Raw genomic sequence first — 14,331 nt, 5'->3', positions numbered from 1 at the left:
AAATCCTACACTGGCACCACCATTCATCAAATTAGTCATTTATACCAATCCCTTACACAGAGTTTACATTTTTCGGTGAAGGAATCTGTATTCTTTGTACACAAATAAAGCAACTTTGAAAGGGCATTCCAGTTCTGGCGCTATAACATTTCTGTCGGATGTGGATAAAGGGAGCAAGAGTGACAGTGACATCACAGTTTGCGCACATCTTAGAGCCTGGCGAATAAGTAATTGCTTATTGGGGATTTAAGACATCCTTCAGTAAAACAGTGCAATTGCACATTTTTAAGCGGCATGCAGAGACATATTGAAATTGAAATCACACACTATAAGAAAACACAAGAATGCATTTATGTATTTAGTATTATGGTTTAATATCTGTATTGACAACACATCGATGTATATATTTATATATATAATACTTATTTATTTGTACTATGTGTGTACCAGCTTTGTTACACACTTTTCTGTATAAATCATGACATTGTGGACTGTTTTTCATTGATTCATTTAAAGTTCAACTGGCATAATCCGTTATCAGCTGACACTATGATGACCTTGTCTTCCTCAGCTTTAATACAGTCACTGCATCTGAAAAAAATAAATGCAATTAATTTCTTAATCATAAAATATCGAAAACTATTTTATACATTTAGTATCTGGTTATATGTCATCTATTCACAAATACACATTAGGACACACAGACAGGATCAGCTGTATGACTAGACAGAGAAAGTGTACCTGTTTCTGAGCAACTGATATATATACATCCATTTCATATGCATTTTACCTTAATTCTGGGCTAGAAACAATATTACAATATATTAAAGAATTCCAATGCAGCTGTTAGACTAAATCTTATATGTTAAACCTACATCATACCATATCATCACAATAGTATATGTTTTCTTAAATGTATATATATACATGGATTGCATAATTTGCTTGCCTGTTAATTAGTATTGGTCTTTTCCCCGATGAAGTTAAACATCGGCAGCACTGTGTCCATTACTTATCTCAACAAATTCTGAGATAAATTTGGCACCAGGAAGACCATTTTCAGTAGATGTTACTGTAAAAACCTTATCAGAAGTAGCCATTGTTTACATTTCTTGTACTACCTTCCTGGAAATTGTGTACCACGTGGTAAACATAGCAGAAAGCAATGACGTAGTTGTAAATCCCTCCTATAAAGTGAAATTGCGTGGTATGTAAACCATGCGACGTACCATTAAACGGGCAATTTTGACGAGATTATAATTTCAAATTAAGTAATTTCTTAGAAAGAAAGACATACTAGTATTGCCATCCAGATTTTCTCAATACGATGATGAAACTTTCATAAATGGAAGACCAGTTGACCCAGCATTCTCTCCATCTGGAGCACTAAATCCTCTTGTAAAATTTCACGAGAGGCGCAAAGGAAATACGGTTGCCAATTATTGCAATCCCCAGGAGGCATTGGAACGTGTGTAGGAGATCGACTTAATATACAGAGTTAGTGCACGAAGTTATAAAAACCAAACTGTTCGGCTAACTTAAAATTATCACTCCAGATCCTAGATCACTTAAGAGGTCGGCGGACCTTGTGTCTTGAATATCAACCAAAACTGATGAAAACTTTCCCAATTTATTTGCTTATTTATACTCCTCTTGTGGTGTTTCATCAACCATATTGAACCAGCTAGCATGCACTTTACAATTACGTTACACAAGTTAACAAGAAATGATTGCAAAAAATGCAAAGAATATGTTAAAAACGCATGCTTATATAACGGATGAAACTCAAATTAACTTGTCGATATGCTATATCGCATTTCAGAGTAGCCTGTTTAGTCAGATGGCAAATACCTATTTGTTTGCGTTTTATGGAAGAACATGTGAAATAATATATATACAAAATATGATAATCTCTTTGGTCAACCTATAGTTTGATTGGCACTTGGCGCCTTGTCAATTATGACCCTTGATTGTATACATCTTTAACTCCGTAATTGCTCAGGGACTCGAAATACGAAAGCGCTTTAACGCATGAATTTTCTATGATGAGGCTACATGCGTAAATTTTATCTATTTCAGACTTGTCGCATACTGATGGGTATTCAGCCTGTTAATTATTTTAATTCTGATGTTCTTTCTATATTATAAACATGAAAATATCTAAAAGAAATCAATCAAAAGGATTGTTGCAAGGTCAAATTCTGTGTTGTTTAATGTGCTATCACAAAAAAGTTCGCGTATTGAAACGACCGAACGTTAATCGAGTGTTACATTTTATTGTTTTCTAACTTCTCTAGGAGTGGGGGCTTACTATGTCCAATGTGTGGTTCTAAGCAGAAAAATAAATAAATTGCCTGAAACAAGGGAGCATTTAATCAAATTACGGCGAAAAGAAGTTTGTGCGATCATATAAAAGTTCAATGGCTGATATTTAAATTAGTAATATTTTACTTACTTAATTTAGTCATTGCGCAAATTTTCATTTTTGACGCTGTTATTGTCCAATTTACTTTAATTTCCCTGATGCACATTACACACGTACGTAATGCATTATATTGATTATATTTTCACGATCGATCCTCATCTTTACCCTCCGTTCGCTTTACGGATAATAAAAAATGATCCGAAATCAATATATCATCAATATATTTTCAACACCCTCGGATAGCCTAGTAAGTATATCAATGGGGTGACATGTTGCCGGTTGCGAGTTCGAGACCAGCGTTGAATTTAAATATTTATTATTGCATATTTTTGTTGTATTTCCTTTCAGTAGTATGCTCTTGTTTATCATCGAACTCTTATCTATGTTGCTGTGTCATTATTTTATAATTAATACTAAGGTTGTTTACAATGTAATGAAAGGTCATAAATAAAATGAAGCAAATGACAGTTTAAACAAGATCTGAATATTGCTTGCAATATACAATTAATGTTGCCATAACACAATGTTTTAAAATGATGTGAATAACTAATTTACCTAGCAGCAACTTTAGCCTTTTCCGAGGGGAGATATCTTCACCGATGTGTTTCTCTTTTCTGAACGATATTGAGCTGCACTTGCCTGAAAATGTTGATGTTGGTATTTATATGTATGGCAAAAAAAATATATCAATCGCTTCTTGCAGACGATGCTGTTTTCAGAGACAAGGAATTCCCGTAATAGATTATTTTTCTATCGCTGCAAATGGACTCCTACGAGTAATATTGATTTAACTAAGGTTATGGCGTTCAAGAAAGGTGGAAGTTTGAAAGGTATTGCTAAATGGTTTATTAATAACCAGAACGTAGAAAAGGTTAGTTCTTTCAATTAACTAGCTGTTGTGTTTACCAGTACAGGTTCTTTCATACAAGCTACAGAAACACTTGCAGGGAAAGGGTTGAGACTTCTTCATTCTGTGATGGCTTAGATTTTTAATTCTAAAATTCCAATAAATATCATGTTTAAATTAACCTTTTGATTCCTACGTGTTATCTGTCAAAAGTTTGGTGGTTTTTGAATTCGGATGTTTCAGAGAGCGTCCATAAGAAGTTGTGAAACAATCTACCAATACTTTGTATTTAAAGTGTGAATTTGGCAGATTCCCATTACATATTGAAAAATATACTAGGATTGTTAAAAAAATCCGTTTAGCATGATAATTGTATATTATTTGCTGTTTTACGCGATCAAATTTATATTGTTTAAAGAACGCTTCTATCACGAACTGGGCATCAAGAATTCGTGAAATTCTCCTATAGCCTTGTCTTAAAGTCTGGCTTTATCCTGGTTATGAACTCTGTTACTCCAGTACTCTTTGATATACTTTTATACGTAATTTAAGGTCTGGGTTAGTCATGTCTTCGGCTCTTGATATATATAGAGAAACAAAGTACAACTTTGAATAAGGATGGAAACTATGTTTCTTTTTGAAATGAGCCTTCAATGGCAGGAATCCTGCATGTGATAGCTGCCATGGTAACAAGCCTACGGTATATGGAACGCAAAATAACATGCGATAGTTACACATTCTCGTACACCAATGCGATGGTGCTATGTGCTCACAACGTCAGATTTATCATCTTATCATTATCAAACCTCAGATGGATAAGAATGAACAAAATTAACTCACTTCCGAACATACTATAGCGATTATGATTAATTGCGAAAAGAATACACCATAAGACTGGTACATAAGAACAGCACTATATTATTTAAAGACGGATAATTTACAATTTTAAAGTTAAAATCATCACGCTTGTCATAAAGTTTTATGGCCAATTTGTTATTTGTTACTTTAGGTTGAGGGGTGTGGGGAGGGGGTGTGGGGGGCACTTAAGAGGGCTTAAACTAGAACTAGAATCAATAACACATGGAATTCGCCTTATGTTGTGACAGAAGAGCAATAAACAAGGGACAAGGCCCTTACGAATTCAAACAGGGCGATATACACGTAATGATATACATTGTATATAGTTTATGTTGCAATGAAGGACACATACATAAATGTGTGCGTGCGTGATTGTGTGATTGTGTGTGTGTGTGTGTGTGCGTGTGTGAACGCGTGCGCGTGCGCTCTAGTGTGTGAGTGTCGATGTCTTGAACAACGTAAAACTGCTTTAAATCGATTTCCATAAAATAACATTACGCGGCCTGTCAGTCAAACTAGCCGGTCGATACCCGACTGACCTATAAGCTTCCAGACTAGGCGGGGCTTATCATTGCCTGTTGCTATCCGCCATGGCTTCCAACAATCTGCACTTATCAACAGTTGTTTAATTTCGTTGTTTTCTATGTGTTTAAATGTGTTCCCCATAAATGAGAGAAAGTTAAGTTAATTATGAACGCCAAAATACTGACATTTTCCCTTATAAATGTTGCTCAAATTATGCATTTTTTATATAACAAAGTGAACTTAAAGAAGACTATTTAAACCCTCCTAATGCATTAATTCTTAATGTACATAATGCACGTATATTTTTCTTTAGTCTTTTATAAATAGTAATTAGTAGTAGTATCATGAAATGTATGGTAATGACGATCCTCCCCTTTGTGTTTTAAGTTTTAAGTCCGAAGCATATACATTTGCTTTTGATTTTGGTTAGACATACTTTGAGAGAAAAAGAAAACTCAGTTTAAAATGGTTTGAGTTACATTTTTTGAAATTTTTATTAAAGATCTCATATCATATAACTTTAGGTCACCAAAAAAGAACAGTTTTGCATTTCATTTTATACGGATATTAATACATTATGAGAGAAGCATTAAGGTAATTTAAAGTATTGATATAAGGATAATAATGCATTAAACCTGTATAAAACAAGTTATTCTTAATGGAGAAAGGAAGAGAAACAGCGAAATCCATTGAGTTTTGACATCTGATCTCAACAAACATTGTTTGTTTTGACTTTCGTAAAGGAAATTAATACACTTTTTGTTTCCTTACATTTGAGTTTCAAAAAAGAGACTACCTTTCAACTGCAACAAATTCCGATGTTGTTTAGAAATAAATTATTTTAAAGTTTAGACATCAAAATAGTTTTACCTGATTCATACATTGCATTCAATGAATACTTATGAACTAATTTAATGTTATTCTTGCTTTTAATGTAACAGTTTACCCCTACCCATGCTATTTTTATGTGATAGTCAAGTAAATTTTCCGATTTGTACTACCTGCTACGGCGTATTTTTCATAGGACACTTTATAAGGGGTCACGTATCACACAGTTGACAGACAGACGGACGGACGGACGGACGGTCGGTCGGTCGGACGGACAGACGGAGGACAGCGGACGGACAGACAGTTTAGACAAGTTTGGACTTGTACAATTTACATAGTCAACAACACACATGTGTATAATGACCAATATCAACATAATAGTAATAAACAATGTATTACAAACGAGTATATATACAAAAAAATAACAAAAAGTTTATACACAGTAGGTGTAGCCTAACTCGTTAAATAAAAAATTAACCACAATGTTGGTTTTTATTGGTGAAATAGATACAAGTAACAAGAATAATTGTATTTATTATGTTTGACTTATTTAGGCCAAGTACGCTGACAATGTCCAAGGTGTGTTGCTATCAGCTTTCGTCTCAATCGAGCTAAAATAAATTAGTATAAACCAACAAAAATATATTCATACGATGATAAAATACTGAAGCACGCTACGTCAAACAGAGATTGTTTTCGTACCATATGATATACAGCACGCCGTATTGAAAAACCCATATCACCGTACTGTCGTTTTTTGAAACCGTATCATGCGAGTACGATGTGTTGTCTCGGAACTACTTTCGCGTTGCTAAAAATAGCGTGACAAAAAAACTGGTAAAACCTGTCAATTTTAAATACATAAAATTTATCTAACTTTACTCGCGCCCAAGAAGCATGTAAATATTAAGGAACATGGTTATTTAAAGAAATATGAGGATAAGCACGAAGCAGAGAACACTTCCAATCTATCTAGACAACTAGTTGTTTGCCATTTCATAAATTGTAGCATATTCATTAACATGAGCCAATACAAAGTAGATGGCGAATTCGCGTCAACGATAGAAACAGCGATTGACTCTCGAAGTTCCCTCAATTCTGTATATAAAGATCGTCAAAAAATCTCACGAATATACACTTTGTTAAAAATGGCCGCGTTACGTCTACAAAATTGACGATAAGTGTATACTTGTAACAGTGTGTGTATACCACGTGACAAATTACGTCATATATGCTACGTCGGAATGCAATATTTTGCTTAAAATGAAGACTCAAAACAAAGATAACCTTTCTTTTACTTAACCATTTTAAATGAAATAGAGGGCAGTCTATGCCACTTAAAGAGTCCCGCCTTCGTTTAATTACCGATGTTCAATAAGGTGATTAGTTTCACCTAACTCTTCGACAAACCTTTTTCCGAAATAATGTTTTGACAGTGCTCCGTCAGACGGCCGTTTTGTGAAAAGGTTTGTCGAAGTGTTTTAAGAAACTCAACTTTCAATCAATTACTGGTAAAAGACCGATGGCGGGGCTCCGTAAGCGGCGTACACTGCGCTTTGTTTCAATAAAAGTGATGACGAAATAGTGAAGTTATCTTTGTTTAAAGACTTTATTCGAAGCAAATAGTTGCCTTCCGATGGAGCATTTATGCCGCAATTTATCATTAGCAATATGTTATTTTGCTAAGATATAAAATACTTTCTTCTTATTTTGCTAAATAAAGTGAATTCTGTAACTTCTGACTTCGTTTCGCTGTACATAGTAGCCTTCCTTGACTTCAATACACAAAACTACGTAACACACTCATACGCGCAAGCCAATCCATATGTTGACATTTGACAGATGGCGGTAGATTTAAATGCAATATGGAATTGAAAACGAAACATAAAAAGAAATAATCAGATGGGCAGGTATATAATGAATGTAATATAACGATTAAACGCCTTTTTGCATTACGTCTCGTTCGGTGAGTAAACATGTATCCGTCGATATGTGTATACACACATAACTCGACTTGATACAGGTCACCAGAAAAGCTCCTATCAATATATCCCCTATATACCAGTGTTTTCGTTTTATACTGTAAATATAACTCGTAGGTTGTGTTTCTTGTTGGATTTCATTGTTGGATTGTATGATTTAATAATTAACTGTTTCAAATTTATAAATAGTTTCATAGTTTCATAGTTGATTTCAAATGCATATCCAACAATCCAACGAAAAAGTCCAACAATCCAACATAAACGCAACCTGCGAGTTTAGATATAGCCGATAACACTTGTATATTTGCCAATATGAATGTATTAAAATGGCAAACCAAAATAACGCTTCGTTTATCAGCTTGAAGCAAACCTATAAATCATTAATATTTGTTGAAACTTAAGCTAAGAGTTTAAATATAACCGATAACTAACACTTGTGTATTTGCCAATATGAATGTATTAAAAGGGTATAACAAAATAACGCTTCGATCATCAGCTTTAAGCGAACATAAAAATGTAATTGAAACGTGAGTTACGAGTTTAAATATAGCCGATAACTAACACTTGTGTATTTGCCAATATTAATGTATTCAAAGGGCGTACCAAAATAACGCTTCGTTTATCACCTTGAAACAAACCTATAAATATTAATATTTGTTGAAACTTGAGCTACGAGTTTAAATAAAGCCGATAACTAACACTTGTATATTTGCCAATATGAATGTATTAAAAGGGCATACCAAAATAACGCTTCGTTTATCAGCTTGAAACAAACCTATAGTCTGTTTCAAAGGTTTATTGAAACTTGAACTGCGTTGGAAAAACAAAACGCATAGGTTACAAAATCGGCCCATATAATGAAACCTAAAACTATTCTTACGCTTATAGTGACACTCTTGATCAAAGTCAATACATACACATGTATAACAAATATGACTTTTGAGTGATACATCTTTAACTACATACTAAAAAACGTATTTATGGAAAATATTAATTACTGATTTTTTTCGATATGTATTCATTTCTTTGGTATATTAAAACACTTCTATTAATTGTGGTAATTGTTATTTGGGAGCCAGAGGGCATCTTTAAATACATAGGTTGGTATGTTTGGTTGCCCGCCCCTGTTTTACAACTGTTTACAAAACAAGCTTCTTATACTTGATTACTCTCCTTTGCCAGTTTGAATCTAGGAACTAAACAATTGGTCTAATAAAAATGGTAACTTTAATGATATTAACCCTGTCCCTCTATCACTCTCCTGTACAGAAAACCTGCTTTAACAGTCAAATATGGCGGCTGCCGTGGTAACAATCCTTAGATATATGGGTCGCAAAAGAACATGCGATAGCTATCTAAAATGAATATTTTCCCAGAGAGTGGCTCGTATTTATAACATATAGAGAGGATGTGGGGGAATCATGTCATTACATTTTTTAATGTAATAAACAATTAATAATTTTCTTTGGCCTTAACATGATTATGCAATAAAAATGTAAATGTACAGTATATTTACAGAACATAACGCTAAGCTTAAAGCGCAGTTGTTCAACTAACCCGGATATCTTTAAATGAGGAAAATAGGAATTGAATTTAGGATGTAAGCGATGGAAATAACGTGTGTGTATTATTGTTTCGAAATAAGAAATGTTAAAAGATATAATATCGTACAGTTTATATTATAACGCTGTATTGCATTATCGATTTAAGTTACAAACCATGCTTGAATTATGACTTGGTTTTTCCATGGGAATCCCAAATACAATTTAAATAGAGAATACTTAATGGTATATAAATAGAAGACGTTTGCACACGGTAAAATAAAACATCGCAGTAGATAGCATAGGTCACGAGGTAAAACATTGAGCGATCTTTAATCACATAATTGTGGTGTATTACATACCAAAAAGTGATACACTATGACAGTTAAGAGTAGCTTTTCAAAAATAACAGCCAATTTATGAGAACGTATCGTATGTCGACATTATGCCGCTTAATATGTGTCCCGGTGCTGTCTGCTCTGACGTTTGATTGGGAAGTGAGAGCGGAGATGGAAAAAATATAGAGAATAATTGTTTGTTTCAGTGTAAGATCGCAATATATTTCCCCGAGTGGGCACCAAAAGCAGCCCCCCATGGGTGTCCACGAGGTGAACCATTTTGCGATCGTTCACAAAAATAAAACAATATTTCTTTCTATTATATGCCTTAAATGATATGAAATGACATTTTATCATAGTTTTATAGAAAAAAAACGTTCCAAATTGTATCGAACGTTTCGTCATTCCCCCAGCCCTGTTTGCGCTGGTGTTTGATCTGTCCTTTAACCAGGCTTGAACTTTTTAACGGATAAAACATGTTTGAAGCAGTGAAATATCAATTCTATTTCACTGATGAAACTTTTAACAGCCGAAAAGCATATAATAAATAGTGGATCTCACTCTTATGGTCATCTAATACGGAATTTATTTAACGAGTTTTCTAAAATCGATTAAAAACGAGCAATGGTATTTATTTTACAATCTTAGTAGATGTGTTTATTAAAGTAAATGACCGCGAATGTTTTATTCTATTTATATCATACATACTTTTATGCCAATTTTCATCGCTAAAAACATGAAACGTCGTTATATAAAGCGGCCATTTTCAACGTTCTTTATCAATATTTATTTACACCTCAATTTCAATGAACGCAGCATCTTTGTGTATGCACGGATCGCTAATGATCGCGTATAAGTAAACATGTACATTGGAAATTGTTTAAACTATTATTGTTTTTATTGTGTCAACAGGCCACAAAAAACTTTAATCAACATGTTTACAAGTGGAAAATTATAAATTGTTAAATTATTGTTGTCACTAGCGTTTCAATGTTACATTAAAAAAGAACTATGAACTATTATATTGTTCTGCGTTGGTATGACGTCATATGACAAACTGTTTCCGGTTACGGTCGGGTCGTCAATGGGTGAGAAAACATTTTTGAAAGATTTTCTTAAATAATATAAAGGTTGTTTTTTTTTCAAAAATTCTGGAAATATATAATGAGCTATTGGTGTAAATATAAGTAATGAATTGCTTGATTGATGTCATTTTAGGGGATATAAACGAAGTTGGGCTGGTTAAAGTACGCATGGAGTCCTTCGGACGCCACACACGTTGACCAGCCCAACTGCGTCCATATTCCGATAATGATATCAATCACGCAGTTCATTCCTGAAATGACGTTACGTCACATCTTTTTATCATAATTATTACTTTTATCATTATTTTATTATTTACTAGAAAACAACAAAACTAACAACAATAATCAAATAAAATTGGTAATTCACTGTTTCATATATATAGAGAGATCTATAGAGTTGTATACAATAAGTAGTTTGCTGTTCTTACTTGTACTTATCCACGATGAATATAGTCGCTGCCAATTAGATCTTCTTTTAATTATATTCCATTACCTTCTTTATGTATAACATGAAACAATCCAACAGTAAAGTCTAATAATCCAGCAATGAACGCAACCTTTCAGTTTGTTAAATGGTTAAAGGCATACCAAGGCATTACGCTTCGTATATCAGCTTGAAGCAAATCTATAAATCATTAATACGTGTTGAAACTTGAGCTACGAATAACAGATAACTAACACTTGCCAATATGAATGTATTAAAAGAGCATACCAAAATAACGCTTCGATCATCAGCTTGAAGCAAACATAGAAATGTTATTGAAACGTGAGCTACGAGTTTAAATACAGCCAATTACTAACACTTGTGTATTTGCCAATATGAATGTATTAAAATGGCAAACCAAAATAACGCTTCGTTTATCAGCTTGAAGCAAACCTATAAATCATTAATATTTGTTGAAACTTGAGCTACGAGTTTAAATAAAGCCGATAACTAACACTTGTATATTTGCCAATATGAATATATCAAAAGGGTTTACCAAAATACCGCTTCGTTTATAAGCTTGAAGCAAACCTATAGTCTTTTTTAAAGGTTTATTGAAACTTGAACTGCGTTGGAAAAACAAAACACATAGGTTACAAAATCGGCCTATATAATGAAACCTCTAATTATTCTTACGCTTAAAGGCCTTATGTGTATTGATCTTTATCTAAATTGCCTGGTGCTGCTTATCAGATCTCCGATCTGAGTGTCCAACTGTGACGTTATAGAGGTTTTATTATATAAATGGACAATACATATTGTCTTTTAGTTGATGTTGTCAATTTCAAATGATAATAACATTATTATTACAATGCATTAGAAAAAGAAAGATAGTAATGTTATTTATAATAGCCCATTTATATGATTTACCATGATGCTTCACATTTTGATATAACAATAGTGACCATGCATTTAAAGTGGATTTAAATATAAATGTTATAAAACTTTTAAAAAAACTAATTACTCTGATATGTTTATGATTTTTTTTTCAAATCGTTTCAATTAATAATTACATTAGCGTATGCAATTGACTACATGTATTAGTGGGATAATCAGATTATTGTCTCCAAAAGTGCCAACCTTAAATGGCCCTGAGCCAGTAACCAAATCTACAGATAATTGGCCACTACTGTGATACCAGTGCAATGCACAGGAGATGCACAGAATGGGATAATCATGCCAAACATTCTTTCTCCGGTTTCCCCCACAGCACAAGACCACACTCTCGCGTAAAATCGTGCCAAAGAGAGTGATCAATATAATGTTGTAATACCTTGTTTCACAATCGTTGTAAAATAAATATGTTTAGAGTAATAGCAATACTTTCAAGGGTACTTGACTTCCGATTTTTGAGAATGAATTCCTTACAAAAGTATAACGTTTAATCTAGCGTGTTAACAAAACTTAGCTTTCCATTTTTTTAATCAAATAGTCATTTGCAGATTTGCGTTATCTTTAAAACAGTTATTTTAAGCGATTAAGTTTACTTGAAATGGTTCAACGTATCACGTCAAAATTTACCAATAGTTTACTAAGGTATATCATTCGGAAGAAGATTTTAGGAAATACGATATATATTTATTCTATTTTTAATAATGTCTCCTTTGCTTATCTTCCAAGATAGAACAAGAAATCTCATTAAGGCTTGTTTAATATTAAAACCGACGGAAATGAGTTACTTAAAACATTTAAGATTTTTCCAAATGCGACTGTTCCCAGTTTTCGGCACGTATTGAAAGATGAAAAGTCAAAAACACAAATGCATGTTGTGCATGTTGATTGATTGATTGATGATTGATTTATTTAGTGCGAGTGTGTGCAAGTGAATAAGTATGATAACCGAACAAGATGAGTGTGAATGTGAGTGTGGGCGTGTGCTGCAATATTGCTGCTAGCTTCACATATTCTCCATTTTGATCGGCATATCAGACCGTCATCAGACATTGTGCCATGAATGTGACGGAGTTTCATTCTTTTTCTCTGTTACTTTGATGTTGTTTAATTTGATTAACTACGCCGTGTATCCCAGTAACCCTTTAATTAGGCTAGACCCAAATTATCAAGCTGACCCTTGGCATATATTTCGACATACTTTCCAGATTTCTTTACTGTCCAATAATTTCGCTTCATTTTTGCCCGCCTCATTTTGCGCTTTGTGCGGAAATTAATATGTGTTTGATACTTGCAGACTTTTCTGAGGCTGCTGACAAGTAACTAGATGCTCTGGGAGACAAAGACTGCCCAGTTATAGTTGTTACTTTTTTCTGACAGACATTTCTAGTGAGTTGTTCAGTTGCAGTGTCTTTAATGCCAGAGAACCAGCAAAGCTTCTTGACATTTTTGCATGGTTCGGCATTGTAGACAGTACTCCTTTATTGAACGCCTCACACTTTTATATGGAAGTGTCATCCGATGTTTGCCCATTGCCTTTGAATAGGCAATAGCTGCTGTTGGTTCATTGGCAATTTCTCTTCTCATAGCGTCAGTTATCACTCGTCGTTTTGACTTCAGCTGTTTTACTAAGCATTCAATATCTTTTTGTCGTCTTTCCGCAACTTTTCGTGTCAGGCCTCTAACTTACTTATGCATTGATGGATAAACATATAGCTTGGTACAAATGTTATCCTCATCGTGACGATCTTCTGTGACCTTGACCTGGGTCAATACCTCAAAAGTCATGGTCACGCGAGACATTTAAAGGTTAGAGTACACATGCTCGTGTCAGCGCTATATCTTACTTATGCATTGAGTGATAACCATATTTGACAAATGTCGTCCTCATATAGACGATGTTCTGTGACCTTGACATGGGTCCATACCTCAAAGTTCAAGGTCACACGAGACATTTAAAGGTCAGAGTACACTAACTGGTGTCAGCGCTATAACTTACTTATGCATTGATAGATCACAATATAGTTTTTTACATAAGTATTGGTACACATGTTGTCGTCATTGAGACGGTGTGCAGTGCTCTTGACCTGGATCCATACCTCAAAGATCAAGGTCACACGAGACATTTTAAGGTCAGAGTACATATGCTCTTGTCCGGGCTATTACGTACTAATGCATTGATGAATTACCATATAACTTGGTACAAATGTTTTCCTTATAGAGACGATGTGCAGTGTCCTTGACCGGGATCCATACCTCAAAGGTCAAGGTCACATGAGATATTTATAAGTTAGAGTACATTAGTGTTTATTAATTGAAAGCTTTAAACAAGATCCACAGATTAATACTTCGCACACTCTGCCAAGCATTATTATTATTATTATTATTATTATTATTATTATTATGTGCGACAAGTTAATTTTTTTAATAAACAATGCCTACAAATGCGATAATATATTTATTACATGTGTTTTTTCTTCAAAAGTAAAACAATGTTATGACGTCACAAAAATATGTATGAATGACT

General features: G+C 33.8%; 1 protein-coding gene across 5 annotated transcripts in view; it reads right to left on the bottom strand.

Moving 5' to 3' along the window:
- The window catches only part of LOC128237132 (uncharacterized), a 61,282-nt gene extending 49,984 nt beyond the window's left edge, over positions 1-11,298 (bottom strand). For 3 of the 5 annotated variants that reach the window (XM_052952383.1, XM_052952387.1, XM_052952388.1), the window contains exons 1-2: positions 10,858-11,132; positions 2,981-3,064 (exon numbers count right to left, since the gene is read on the bottom strand). The gene's annotated coding sequence lies outside the window, so the exon portion shown is untranslated. The other 2 variants (XM_052952385.1, XM_052952384.1) reach the window with 2 other exon arrangements.
- Positions 11,299-14,331: the final 3,033 nt, after the last annotated feature.

The sequence above is a fragment of the Mya arenaria genome, chromosome 6 (genome assembly GCF_026914265.1).
Source record: "Mya arenaria isolate MELC-2E11 chromosome 6, ASM2691426v1".
In the NCBI taxonomy this organism is placed as follows: domain Eukaryota; kingdom Metazoa; phylum Mollusca; class Bivalvia; order Myida; family Myidae; genus Mya; species Mya arenaria.
The sequence above is the reverse complement of the archived record's forward strand: the minus strand, read 5'-3'. Positions and strand labels throughout refer to the sequence as shown.